Source organism: Lissotriton helveticus, chromosome 7, assembly GCF_964261635.1.
Source record: "Lissotriton helveticus chromosome 7, aLisHel1.1, whole genome shotgun sequence".
NCBI classification, from domain to species: Eukaryota; Metazoa; Chordata; class Amphibia; order Caudata; family Salamandridae; genus Lissotriton; species Lissotriton helveticus.
The window spans coordinates 111,982,734-111,998,052 of record NC_136068.1 but is presented as its reverse complement, the minus strand read 5'-3'; positions in this window follow the sequence as shown (position 1 = coordinate 111,998,052).

Below are 15,319 nucleotides of genomic sequence, written 5' to 3'. Positions count from 1 at the left end.
ATTAAATGGAACAAAACCGATTGATATTCTAAAGCTGGGGGACGAAGAAGGTTGCAGATGGGAACTGAGGGAGGGAGAAAAGAGGCTAGAGAAGGGAGTGTGAGAGTGGATATGCACAGTGAAGTTGGGTCATGTGACTTTAATTCACACAACCCCTTTGATTTAGGATGACATCACATTGTTTTCCTCTGGTTCCACTCTTTGACCCTCACGAACTTTTTTTTATTTAATTTTGTGGTTTTATATAGTGCAGACATTACCCAAAGGCATTTGAGCGCGTTACAAGAAAACAGGAATTAAGAAACATAAATCCACAAATTACCACCAGTAAAACATGGAACAAACAGTTCATACCAGCGAGGGCGTTACAGGATAAGACAGGCCTCATTTATAAGGCCTTGCGTCAGTTTTGCGCCTCCGGTGCGTCACTTTTTGGGACGCATTGGCGGCGTAAAACATGCCTCCTGTTGCGTACTATTTACAAAGTGTCGCATCTAAGCAGATGCGTCACTTTGTAAACCCCTGCGCTACATTATACCTGCGTCAGGTATAATGTATGCAGGGGGGGCGTTCCCCCGCAAAAAGCCTCGTAGAAGTGACGCAGTGAAATCTATGAGATTTGACTGTGTCACTTCTAGGACGCCATTGCGTCAAAATCTTACACCTGCCTCACAGCATGCGTAAGACTGACGCAGTTCCTTTCACATGGGGCTAGCTCCATGTGAAAGGACGCATTGCTGGAGTTGCGGCACTTTTGTGACACACTCCAGCAATGCGTCACTTTTGAACTTACAGATACGTCAGAAATACTGATGTATCTGTAACTCCTTGCGACATGATGCGTCATACATTAAATATGACGCATCAGGTATGTCGCAAGGAGTGCGCACTGAGAAGTGGCGCATCGCTGCTTTCACGCAGCGATGCGTCATTTCTCATAAATGAGGCCCGAAGTGCTTAGCTGATCATCACAGTAAATCAGCAGGTAGAAACCATGAGAACAGAGGAAACACATATTTGTACACAGGAAAGAAAAACCAAGTGAACATAGGAGAAGTGAGCAATGATCACCACTTTAACCAAAGTGTTTCTCAGATAGGAGGATTTTTAGTCCCCTTTTCAATGTGAGCAGACAAGAGGTTGTGTGAAGGGCTGAAGTGCTTCTGTTCTGCTGCTGAGCAAGTGGTGGAATTTCAAGGCATTGGCAGACTTTTTGGGGCTGTTTACTTGCTTTTCCTGCTGCAGTACTCAGCACAAAACCCACCCTTCTAAGGCCCTGCACCTCCCTCTCAAAGGTGAAACATGTTTAGAGGTGGGAAGGTCGTTACTTTGGGGTTGCAGGTCATGAAAATGTCCAACGTTCCACCTGTTTTGCCCTCCTACATTATTCAGTGTCGCTTGTCACTCTTGTCAGTGTACTTTTGAAGGGCCCAATTCAGGGGCACACTTACATAAGTGTATTTTTGGGACCTATTAAATCATTGTGTGAGACTGGAGAGATCTGCCCCTCCCTGCAGATTGCTCAGAGAGAATGTAAAAAGGAACCAAATAAGGGACTTTAAGGTAGGCAAGTTGCAACGAAATCCGCCATGCACAGTAATGTGCTGGGATATGTGAGAATACATGAGTGGGGCTTAGCTTCAGGGAGGGTGTTTGGGTGCCAGCCCCCCTTAATAAATGCACTATTTATTAAATAGTTGGGTACAGGAGCTTTCAGTCGAGTATAGTAAGATGTCTGTTCAAATTCACCAGAGATTTTTAAACACTTACTTAGACAAAAACACAAATACACATTCTTGTCTCTGTTTTGAAGGTCTTAAAACATGGTTATTTTACAAGATACTGTATTTTAAGTACCCCTCACAACCCGCACTCCATTCCTTTTCAAGTGACCCTTACAGCCCCTTCCCATATAATGATTACCATGCTCTGCCAGCATGACTGCCGGAAAATATGAAGCTCACACTCCCCCAGACTTACGGACCAAGCTACGCCCCTGTGCATGAAATGCCAAAAGAGTGAGAATAAAAGACAGACTTTGACCCACAGCAAACAAAGAAAGGAAGAAAAGGGCGAATTAAGGTAGCAGAGAAATAGAGAAAAACAGCAACAAAGTGAGAAAGCAGGTGTGAGAAAGAACCTGCAAGTGTGAGGTAAAGAGACAGGATGTAAAGGTGGGTGGAAAAAAGAGGCTTGAGGTGGAATAAAGAGCAGCTCTGATATTCGGCACCCCTGGAATTCAGCAACACTATTCGGGGACTCAGAAGAGCAACTTTTGGCTCTGGTGCTTATATGTTTTTTCAAATTGAGAATAGCACCCATGTATGAGATGGGTGTTAAACACACCCAGAACCACCATGCAAATATACTTTGCTTAGGTGTATTCCACCTGTTAGTAACAGCCGTGTGCAACTAACACTAGGAGTTATGCACTACTGTAAGTCTCTAGCTTTAGCCATTTGTATGGTCTGGCTTGAGAGCGCAGCATGAGAGCAAATGTGAGCATCACGAGAGGGGATTTGGCTCTGCCAACATTTTGGGGGCCAGGAGTACATGTTTTGGGTGGGCAGAAGTTGTGCGCTTCCACAAAAATAGTGCTTGCCCTCTACACAGCTGTGACTATTTTGTTATTTATCCATCTGCCTATGTTTGAACTTTAAGGGGCAAACACAGGACTTTGGAATGCAATTAAAGTGTCTTAGATAATTAGATAATGTATGTTGATTTTCTCTGGCAGCAGCACAAGTGTGAGAAGGGCGGTCATTAACCTACATTGATTTTTAGGTCTGGCCTGACAGTGCAACTGCCATATGACCTTTAAACCTACATCAATATTATTTTACAATTCTTTGATTCCACACAAATGCACATCTAGTCTTGTGCTGTTTAACTGTAAAGCTTTGCATTACCACACAACATTCCTTTAAAGCCTGACCTAGTGGTATTATCAGTGGTTGTTAGTTATGACTCCAAACAGAAAAAGTAAAGCTGGAGACCAGAGACTGTACAGATATTGCTGGGGAGTTATACATCTAAAATGATTTATTGGTAGAGAGTTCTAGCTTAAGTCAGAATACCTTATTCTTTTTGTGTTCCACTGGACCGGAAGCATTCTGGGCCCGGTTTGAGGGTAACACCCCTCATCAGCCAGGCTAGATGGATTAAACCTAGATCTTTGTGACTGGGGGTGAATTTTATGTTATGTTATGTTATGTTATGTTATAGGCATTTATTCGGCGCACAGCTGCCCCAGCAAAGGGGCGTCCTGGCGCCAGACAAGGTAACATCACAACACAACTAAACAGACAGCGGACTAAGAAGGAACAGATTAAAAAAAACAAGAAAGTCTTAATGGCCCTACGAAATAAAAAGAGATTATCAGACGCGCGTATCGCCAGAGGAAGGGAATTCCAAAGGGCAGCAGCCCGAACTCGAAATGAGCGGCCTCCCGCTCTGCTAAGCTTGAACCGAGGGACAACTGCAAGATCCTGGCCCAAGGACCTCAAAGAGCGGGCAGGGACATAAGGCGTCAAGAGATTCGTAAGAATCGGAGCCGACGAACCCTTAAAGATTTTATAGGACAAACAGAGCACTTTAAACTGAATCCTCTGTTTGACAGGGAGCCAATGCAGAGACTTCAGAGTATTAACAGCGGAGCAAAACCTAGGCAGACCAACCACAGCTCTGGCTGCCGTGTTCTGCACCCGTTGCAGACGTGTAATTTCAGCTTGGTTCACCCCTACCAAAAGGGAACTGGCATAGTCCAGCCGAGAGATCACCGTTGCCTGCAACACCAGTTGCCTGGTTGCTGCATCAAAGAACTTCAAGGCTGGTCTGAGTCCTCGCAGAATGCCAAAACAACAGGCGGCCGTTCTCTTGGTATGGGAGACAAAGCTAAGGGCGGGATCTAGCCACACTCCAAGATTTTTTGTCTCCATTACCGGAGTCGGGGTAGGTCCCAATTCCGGGGGCCACCAGATGTCACCCCATAGTTCCGATTTCTTGCCGATGACCATGATCTCAGTTTTTTTTGCGTTCAACTGGAGATGTTTGCATTGTTCAGTATTCCGTCCATCATTTGTTCCTTTTGTCACCCTAAGTGGGAAGGGTATACCCAGATGTGGGTCCTATGCTCCCTGCGACACTGGGTTCAAGATAGCCTGGCTGATGAGGAGTGATGCCCTGAAACCACTCCCAGGATGCTTGTTTCCATTCTAGGCTGGACCTGGCTTGGCAGTTCAGGCTGGTCTATTCCCATGAGGAACAGTGTCAAGACTGATTTGCATATAGCCAGGTCTAAACTGGGGTGGCATGGTGAGCAGAAGAACAATGGATTTAACCCAGATCTCTTGACTGGGAGTGTATGTTTGATTTGCTCTGCATTCCGTCCATCATCTGTGTGTCTTTTACTCTTCAACAAAGGCCAGCTCTCCCCTGTCCAGAAAAAGCCAACTTCTAGGACTTCAGATCTAGGTGGATCAGTGTTGCAACATGATTGCTACCAGCCCAAGAATTTAAAGAGTTAACCAGGACTGGATTCGCTACTCAAGCATGGACATGGGACATTGGGAATTTGAGAGCCCCGTAAAGGCAATGTAATTTGAGATGAAGAGTAGATTGAAACAAGTAGAAAGAAGTTAAATGTAACTATTTATAAATAAAGATTTTTCAAGCTAGCCCTTACTTTGGTGTGTGATGTTCCTTGAAGCCCTTCAATGTAAAACTACCCTTGTGTTCATGATCACTAACTTATGATTATAAACATGATCATTCTCACCTCAGATTACCAATAAAAATATGTAATCGAAAAAAGGCAAGGATAGAAGAGAGAGAACAGATGAGGAAAGAATAGAGCGGATGATGTGAGAAGAAAGGAAAAAGAAGGAATATTGTGAGAGACCACTGGGGCAGAAATGGTGGAAGAGGGTGAAGGTCACCTCATGCAAAGGTAAGAATTAATTTCGAGTTACCCCAAATCATTAACTCCATTTCACTAAGAACGTCTGGGCATATTAGCAGCGGCCAGCGATAATTATCGCTGGCCGTGCTTAGCGATAATTACATTATCGCAGGCTATCTCTGCTTTTTATCGTCCTGGTAGCGCGTAATTAACAATGCATTACTCCAGGGCGATAAAAATTCCAGAGATGGCAAGGTTATCTCCCTTTTGCAGAGAACATCAATGGTTTTCCAGTGATGTTCCCTGCAAAATGGCGATAACCTTGCTGATGCGACCCACAGGGTCGTATCAGCATAATCCACCCCTATGTTCGGGGTGGCTAAGTCAAGAAATTCGTAGGCGTTCATTTTTGGAGAAAACAGCAGTTTTGACCAAAAACTAACGTCTGCTAAAATGCTAGGGAATCCTTGCTGATAGCGCAAAGCAGCGCTATTGATGTCCAAACATGTAGTGTATGTCAGGAACGCCCACTTTGCATCTCATTAGAGATGCAAAGGTAGGCGTAGTGCAAAAGGGTGCTAACATGCGATTATGCATGTTACCACCCTCTTGTAAATAGGGCGATATTTTTATCTCCGCTTTTTAAGCCAAAAAAAGCGGAGATAAAGCCCTTGTAAATATGCCCCAGAATGCCCTAGTATTAGGTTTATATTAAACAAGTTAAACCCTTCAGCAAGCTGTAGTCATGATTACAACCAAACAAACCAATTAAACTACTAAAACAGCATGTTGCAGTGATATTGATCTTAGTTTGAAAACTTTGCTAAATTAATTTATTGTAGATACAAACTTTGTTACAAAGTAATTAACAGTATTAATGGTGCAAAACTCTTGCCATAGTACATATAAAAGTGTTACTATGAGAAGCATATATATATCAATAAAAGCTGGCATGTTGCAGTGATTTCTAAGAAGTGTTTTAATTACCAGGTAGTCTAATGACATGCTAATGGTCAAGTACTTACAGGTGAAGCCATGAAGTTTCCTCTATGACTCAAGAAATACATTGCCCCCTACTCATCCATATACAATATTTCTTTCTTATCTAAACTCCTACAAAAATATTCTAATATATGTCCATTCAATCCACTCATTTTTTTCATAGATCTGATATATCTTTTAACAAATGTCCTATATATTTTATGTATCTCTTTACAATGCTCTTCATGTATCTCCCTTCATACTTTTTGCTATAGAACCAATCAGAGGTGACCGTCAAAGGAAAGCACGTGGGGGGGGGAGTCAACAGACGACGGAATAGGTATTAATTATACCTTTTCCGTTGTCTGTCGACTCCCCCCCTCTCACCCCACCCCGCCCTGCCCCGCTCCACCACCCCACCTCACTTAGCTGTGCCAGCTGCCGCTGGAACCAATGTATAAGGTGCAAAAGCATATACAAATATTTTTGTATTTACTGACTTTACAGAGAAAAATGCTCGCTACAGACTATACTCTCCAAATATGTATTTCCCTACTTTTCATATGCAGGAAAGCACAAAGGAGCATATTATCAAGACAGGCGATATAATTATCGCCGCTTTAGCGGCAGAAAACTGCAGCTAAAACAGCGATAATGGGCTTGATAATATGCTCTATGGTATTCCAATTGAAGCTCAGGTTAGATGTCCTTCACATCTAACATGGGCTTCAATTGGAATCCCATAGAGCATATTATCAAGCCCATTATCGCCGTTTAGCGGCAGTTTTATGCCGCTAAAGCAGCGATAATTTTATCGCCTGTCTTGATAATATGCCCCCATATCTTTGCCCTCACTGAAATTGCGCTGTAGCTCTCCTGAATAGTATTCCTGTGTAAAATATGTCGATTTTACCACGTTGTAAATAAATATACATTGTTTTTCACAAAAATATGCCTCCGTAATAATTTTGACTTACTCCAACTGCGCAGGGGCTCTGGAGCCCCATGAGTAAACTTCTAGCTTTCTGAAACATATATAAATAAACCTTATTTTACGTGCAGCAAACGTCTCCTCACACATATAAGACAAGGTCAGACACAATAATTTTCTTACAACATGTGTATGGTGCACACAGGTGATGCCATTAGATATCTCTTGGTTGCTGTCTGGAAGATGCTCAAAGGTACTTATTTCATCGATTTCGCTGCCTCCATGGTGATCTGTGATTGGCTTCCTGTAGATTGTGTGAAGTGCAGGTCAGTTCCATAGTTTAAAAACATATTGCAGTAGATACTGATTTGGAAAGACTAAAAATAATAGGTCACACCATTATACAAAAGATATATTTAGAGGGTGTCTCATCACAGAAGAGCCAACGGGGGCTCGGACAAGGTACCTGAGAGGGAAACAGGAGAACATGTTGAGCTGTGCATCGCATATCACGATGAAGGGGATGCAGGAGCCACAGGCGATGGGTGACTAGCAAAGAAGACCAATCGCGGGGAGGATAAAGGATGCATTGCCACCTCATTGATTGTCCTCATGATCACTGTTTCTATTTTTGGTCTTTTCATCTATGAAACATTGTTTTCAGACCTCACCCTCCCTCCAGGAATTCAGAAGAAGACCTGGCTATTTAACTGATGCCACTCAAGCAGCTTGGCTCTCAGCGCCTGGACACCCTCGCAGGTGATTAGCCGCCCTCAATAAATCCAGATTGATTGGTTGATGGTTATTCTAATTCATTAAACGAAGGCAAACCACCCAAAATTCATTATGGTGCCTCTCGAAAGCCAAAGACTTGAAATCAGTGTTTATGGTTACATGGAGTGAGGTGGCCAACCTATATAATGTGGACAGGGTTGAAAAAGGGTATCTGGTTGCTCAATGGGGGCTGGTAACAAAGGTGTTCTTAGGCCGTAAATGTGAGATTATGGCTAAAAATGTCTACATAACCCCCGCCAGGAATTCACAAAGGGATTCCTGGCAGGTGTAAATGCATTTATTACTGCATGGATTTCTCTGGCACGAGAGTGGAGAAAGCTACAGTAGTAAATGCCTCTCAAGAGTTGGGGAGTACGTTTCAAGTTGTGGTTTGCTTTGCCCATTGGGAAAGATCCACAGACATCAACATTTGTGGTCATTCTTAAAACTCCTCCCTTACCTCTTCCCACCCTGGAAATGGTCAGAGACTTACTCTCACCAATGGGCTATCATAATTCAAGAGGTTTGTCATGAGGGAAATGTTTTCCTCATTGAGAAAAAAAACCAAAAGTCCTGTGCAGTTCCACAGGAGGCTCCATTCCCCTAAGCAGAATTCTATGCATTGTAGGCCTCCGTTCAGTAGTAATTGTAGCCTGCAGCATTCATCACGTCACATTCCTAACAGTAAAGGTAGAATGGGGCACCTAGGTGTAGTATTCACAGTTAGAACACTTCTTGAGAATGTTATGGTTTCTCTGACTTCTGACATTCTGTATGTGGGAGTTGGGCAGAGGGAGTTGGTGCTTCGTGCACTGTGGATGTATAAGCTATCGACTGGAAATAAACTTCTTATTCTGCATGAATTCAGACTACCAAATTACTTCACAATTTGGCGACGATCGGGATTTTTGGAAGAAGAACCTCAACAGAAGAGTTTGATAGACAGTGCTCACTTATCTCTAAGGTATTTTATTGGCTTTCGTGTTTTGATTGCACCTGCGGCAGTTTCATTATTTTGTGCTTTGACTGCACCAGCGGGTGATGATGTACGAATATATATATTTTTTAATCTTCAAGTTTACTGTATGTGGGAGTTGGGCAGAGGGAGTTGGTGCTTCGTGTACTGTGGATGTATAAACTGTCTACTGGAAATAAACTTCTTATTCTACATGAATTCAGGTGCTATGCCAACCCAGCTGTGGTATCTTGGACAGAGCGATGCAGAGTTACACTTCTTGCAGCTCTGCATTGGATCCGCCATTGTGTGACATATCCCCAACGCAGGACCTCGAGTCGCAGCTCCTTGAAACTGCCGCTGCCTGACACATCCTCGATGCAGGACTCAACATCACAGGCCTTTGTTAATGGCATCCTTGACAATGACGTAAGACCTTGCATCTCAAACCCTGCAGCTTCTCGAAATCCCCACAGCACAATACAGCCTCGACACAGGACCTCACAGCCACCTCCGTGTGACACATCCTCATGTTATAAAGAGTCTTTCTAAAGCGAACTAAACTATCCAAGTGAAACCCATAGAAGTTAGGCAAACATCTTTCAACTTTACAGATAAGCATTCAGCCCTAGGAATTTCCCACCTATGTCCGGACAGGAATGCATTACTACTCCTAGTATCCCCCAACTGCATGTTGAACTGGTATCCTGATTTTCTTTTCTCCAGCCAATGGCTCAAGATAGATTGTTGGAATAAAGCATACCCAGACACTGGAAATGTACTGCCTGCATTTCTGTGCTGAGGTAAGGATCCCCAGCCTCTGAAGAACAGAGAGGTGATGACACGGCTACTTTTAGAAATGCTATAGTAACCTTTACAACAGGAGATTTCCGATTAGTCCTTTCTGGACTGTACATGCCAACAGACCAGATTCAGGAATGAGACACCCGATTTTCAAAGTCAAAATTGGTATTATGTTAGCTGTCTCCCACCTAAAGTTTTCTCTGCTTCAATGTTACTCAATAGGGCAAATAAATCACCCAATTTGTCTTTCACTATCACCTTCTTTCCTGTTTCAAAATGCTGTATATATGCTGACTTCTGCCATTTGATTGGTGGTAGGTGGATAGGGGCGTACGGCAAAGAAGTTTCTGGGATACGCCCTGGTCCTTTAGTCTTTCCCTGGAGAGGCCCATCCAGGAACATTGATGAAAGACAAGTGCAGAGCTTTACACTTATTGTGCTCATGGTATGAGTACTGCTGTTTAAAACCACCCTTGTCAGTGGCTGCTGGGAGAGCCATCACCTTGCATAAACACAGTATCTAAGCTGAAGCTTATAAATTGATACTAAAAAGGTGGTGATGATTTGTACTTTTATGGATATTTTATATCCGAATAAAGACCATTTGACTTTGACTAAGAAGGAAGCATGCCATACTGGTTCTTGAACTTCACATGGTAGAGCCACATCTCCTCTCTGGAAATCATTTATAAAAGTCAGACCCACACTTTCCCACTTCAACTTCCAAGCTTCTTCATCGACCTATGATGGGGGCATTTCACAGATTACTGAGAGAGCTGCTAAGATTCAGGGACGGTGCTTCTGAGAGCCAATCATTCCTCACTTTCGAGCATCATACTGGAAAGCTATGGGTTTGCCTGCAATCATTGGTTGGGCATGAAGGCAAAGCTTCAAAACAACCCCTGCAACCATGAGTGCTCAAACTGAGCAACAGAAGATTTACCAAATGCAGTTGGAGAGCCTGAGTGCACTTCATTTCAGGTAAAGCGAACAACTGAAAAAGACATTGACTAGGAACACTGTGGAAAATTAGTACGGTTTGGTAAACATTATCTGCGCCATCTTGCCTTTTCCCCTGATGCCACACTTTTGTCGCGCGCGCCCGCCATTTTAGGTGCCTCGAGCAGGACCATCCCTTTTGCATGCCACTGGCCTCCGACATAGCCCTTCGCCCCCACCAAGCCTGCACGCTGACCAACCCCCCCCTCGCTCGCACCTGCCTTGAGTCATAAACCCCTCTTCAGCGCAGCTCTGCCTCAAAGCCCCATCCTGTTCCCAGCGCGACCCCTCCCTTCATTCTTTTCATAGTCCCCGGCCCTTTGATGCAAAAACCCCCTTTTTCCTGTGCCAGTTTGTCTTCCTCGTTCCCAGGCCGACACCTAGCTCTGCCGATACTGTTTATTGCCCCTCCCCGTACAGTAGAAAGCTCCCTCATCAAAAGACCCCCGAGTTGATCAAAGCCCCCACCCCATGAGATCCGATCGAACCCCCACATTCCATGAATCGGCGGAATATCCAGCTGTGCGATAATCATCACCTGTTGTGACCAGGGTGGGGACTTCTACTGTAAATGTGTATGGGAACGGGCCCGAGGGGGAGATCCCGGGAATGTCTTTCCGTACATCAAAGCATTTGCCATGAATATGTAACCTGTAATAAAACAATAAAACTAGTGTATAAGAGGCCAGGCCTCAGAGATGTGGTTAGAGCACCTCAAGACGATACCTGCTGTCTGTTTTGTTGTGTTCTCCTCCGGAGAGAATAAACCTTGTTTCCTGCTTTCCAGTCTCCAGCGCCTGCCTCTTCATTGCTTAATAATTCGTGGGTTACAGAGGCAATACCGCCGGGCAAATATCGATTGTCCCAAACCTTTATTTTAACAATTGGCGTCCCAAGCGTGGGGCCCATCAGCGACTCGTGGATCCAGTGGGAGAGGTCCCGACGACAGAGTGAACGACTGCAACGATCGGGAGAGCTCTTGCCCAATAGACCCTCGTCTGGCAGCCGATCATCCGAACTTCACTAGTTCCGAACAGACCTCTCTCGAGTGATCTACGGTCCTGACTGGGAACCATTAGGAGTGCCGTGAGAAATACGAGAAGAAGAGGACGAACGGGCGCTGGATTCGGAAGACAAGAAACTGTCCATACGGTCCGGGTAAGGTCGTGTAAGCACGACAAACTGCAAAATAATTGATTGATCGTTCGGAAAATACTAGTATTACTCTTTGTTAACTTATTTGGAGATTCACTGTCTGCACGCGGAGAAACAGTAGGCTCTTTCCCTTTTGCAAACAGTGAAGGATAGGTAACGCAGCCGTCGTGCCTATTTTTCTCCCCCACTGATTCTATTATTTATTAACGGTTTTCAGGAGATTCCCTCTACCACACTGATTAACTGGGTTCTTTGACCCCGAACTACTGTTCACGGATTGTCTTCTGGAGATTCTCTGTCTGCAAACAGGAAATAACAGATTCCTTTTTACGGATAGTGAAAGGGTAGAGGACGCAGACTTTTGCGCCCCTGCTTACTCTCCCCATTGATTTTTCTAGTTATTTATTATTGGTTATTCTTTATTATTGGTTGTTCTTTATTATTGGTTGTTCTTTATTATTGGTTGTTCTTTGTTATTGGTTATTCTTTGTTATTGGTTCATGAGGTATTCACTGCCTGCAAACAACGTAGAATAGAAATATTCTGTCTAGTCTTTGCACACAGTGATAAGATAGGCAGTGCTGACTTTTTGTCCCTCGTTGCGAGCCGTCATGTCTGTCTTCTCCCCACTGATTGATAATTGGTTCAGCCTGGACCGTTTATTAGAGGTGGATCATCTAGCTCCGCTGGAAGGTACCCCTAATAAGGACATGTTCATAAACTATGGATTAGTCACCATAGCCTATAATAAATTGTGGCACAGGTATACCAAAGATAGTCAAGACAAACAGTGGCCACTGGTAGGATCCTTCGACCTTGATAAAATAGAAACGTTAGAAATAGCCCTTCGTAATAATAAGACAACGCCTATTATGCTCGACAGTCTCGGTATGTGGCGAAAAGAGGCAATGCAACGACAGACAAAAGACGAGGACAGAACAGGTAGAGGAACATATCAACAGGACAACCCCTGGACACCACGACCCGAAGGTTATCCCCCGACACTACGCACAGGACGGCCAGACTTAGGGCCAGACCAATGTGCTTTTTGTAGATATGTCGGACACTGGAAAGCCCAATGCCCGACTCTACTGAGCGTGAGTAGGGGCAGAGGGCCGACAGGAGTAACAGGCCGACAGAAAGGGAAAAGGAGCGAGACAAAGAAGAATCAGACTCTCATGGACAGACCAGATAGAACCACCACGTTCGATTATGCCCGATGGCACAGATTTCGCCAGAACAATTTCAGCGATATGTTCGAGTTTTCCTAGGTCGGACAATGTAAAGACGGGAACCCAGCCTAGCCCTAAATTAACAGACGGAAAAAGATAATTATGGCCAATAACTTTTTTATATTTGTCTTGGGTCTTTGTATGTCGTACTTGTACTGTCCCCCGTCTGAGTTTGTGTGTACGTAATGTATGAATCTGCGTCATCCCTCTACACGCGCTTTCGTGTTACATAAACTCTGTTAACAGAAATTTAGCTTGAAACAACCTGGAAAGAAAGGAATGGGAAACGAAATCAGTAAGCCACTGATGAACACGAACTTGTATTTTAACATAACAAGCAAGAAACAATAACGTTAAGAACAAGAACGGTAAAACTGTAGAAAATGAAAGTCAACAGAACATTCGCCCCCCCCATTCTGGAACCTTCCAAAGTAGGGCAGGGTTACGGCTACGCCCAACCGGCGGCAACCCATATAAGGCGGGCCCTGCTGCCAACACTTGGTCAGGAAATCTTAACGTATGGGGGAGCCGGAGGAGAGGCAGGGGCCAGCGGAGTCCGGCCACAGCGGCCCTGGGTAGCTGCAGGTAGTCCCGCCACCTGCCTCCCCAGCCCAGCCGCAACGGCCCTGGATAGTTGCAGGCAATCCCGCCACATGTCCCCCCCCGGTCCGACCACCCATGGCCAGGGACCGGGGCCAACTGAGTCCGGCTGCAGCCGATAACCTAAGGAAGCCCGGCCCAGAGAAGGCCGAGACACCTCTTTCTTTTCCCTTCCGTGACAGCCGCAGCAACTCTGGGCGGCGGGATGTCCTGTTCATACCTCCATGGAATTTAGTCCAAGCTGGGCTGGGAGGGAGAGGCGACGCGGACGAGCCTCTCCCACCTCCATAGATAGGAGGTCTCCCAGCCCCCGGCCCAGCGCCGAACTCCCCCAGCCAGGCGGTGGTGCCCCAGTACTTGCGCAGCACCGAACGTGCAATGTTGCCCATATTTTCGGAGCACTGAATATGCAATGGCTGCACCGATACTTGTGCAGCACCGAATGTGCGCCACAGCACTGAGCACAAGACTTGGGGAGCACCGGATGTGGAGAGACCTTCGTGCGGGCCGATGAAAAAGAGCAGCATGGAGTGCACCGGGAGAAGGAGACGGCGCAAACGAGTCTCCCTCGCCCCCCCCCCCCCAGGTGGGGGCATCACAGCCGCACCCCAGCCGAACGTCCCGCTTCCACAACACAGAGTTCCATTCCCTATTTGTCCTCAGAAAGGTCTCTTCCACTCTTGCAGACTCGACGAGAGGGGACTGCTGCAGGGCCTCAAAATGGCGTCTGGGCCTGCTGGAAGGCGGGTCTCGGCCGCTAGAGTAACTTTGAACAGCAATATAACTCGGTCGCTCGCCCACCGGAGCACGAGCCCCCACCTCCGGCAGCATCTCCACAGCCTTGAAGAGTCTACAAAGGTCCCCGGCGGAGCCTTCGGCCCCTGCAGGCTTCCGGTAAGGGACGACTGCCTGGATCACTAACGAAACAAGCATGACATTGCCACTCCTTCTGTTAGCATGAATTCTAGAACTGCCGAAAAGGACTCTGGTCCAACTGCCGGTTGTAGGAAACATTTTTCCCTGATGCTACTTCCGGACTAACCCGGCCCCGCCCAAAATGGCGCCGGTATCAATAGGAACTTACGAACACCTCGTGGTGTTCCTTTCTACTAATACAGAACTTGATGTTCTGAGACATATATGATCCTTTGTACACTTGACCAGAAAAGACAAGGAGAGCTCACTCGACGAACATTGTAAAAGGATCCCGTTAAAAATGTTGATTACAAATGTACGATGTATTATATTTTTATAGCCGATGTATAACCTCATTTATGACGCACGCACACGGTATGCATATAGGAAATCTGATTGCAACTATTCTGACTATGCTTCTAAATTATGAAATAAATGCCCCCGATCCCCCAACCAATTGATAGACGTTTTAGTTCCCTACGGATGAATGAATAAACCTTTCTAACGTTTTTATTGCTGCGAAATAACGCCCCCACTGTACGCACTTTAGCCATTGCCGTGTTCAGCCAAATACGACTGCACCCTCATAATCTACGTACTGAAATGACTTTGCAAAAATAAAGGTTTTCGAAACTATGAGCGGGTATTGCATGCTTTATTTAAAAATGTGGGATCGGTGGGAGAATTCTTTTCTGTGCACCCTACTCTGCTCTCTCTTTAAGGTTATTAGAAGATGATTGCCCAGCCCTGGAGGAAGGATCGGATCTACGACACGATACTCTGCCGTCAAATATGCGACTGACTCAGGGACTCGCGCATGGAGAAAGACCCCGACTTCTGGGGATGGGTAAAACGAAACGGTATAAATGATGGAATGTAAAAGTAGGGTAAAATAAAACGATGTAAATGTTATAAGGTACGACGCTCAAAGGTATTAGGGAACAGAGCGGACCAAAGAACTGAAGAACCTTAGAACGTCACAGCGTTGAAAGAGATTTAAGGACCCCGATAGTTAAATACACCTGCCAACTAGAAACTTCGCGCTAAGTACTTCTGATTCTCTAACGTTTTCC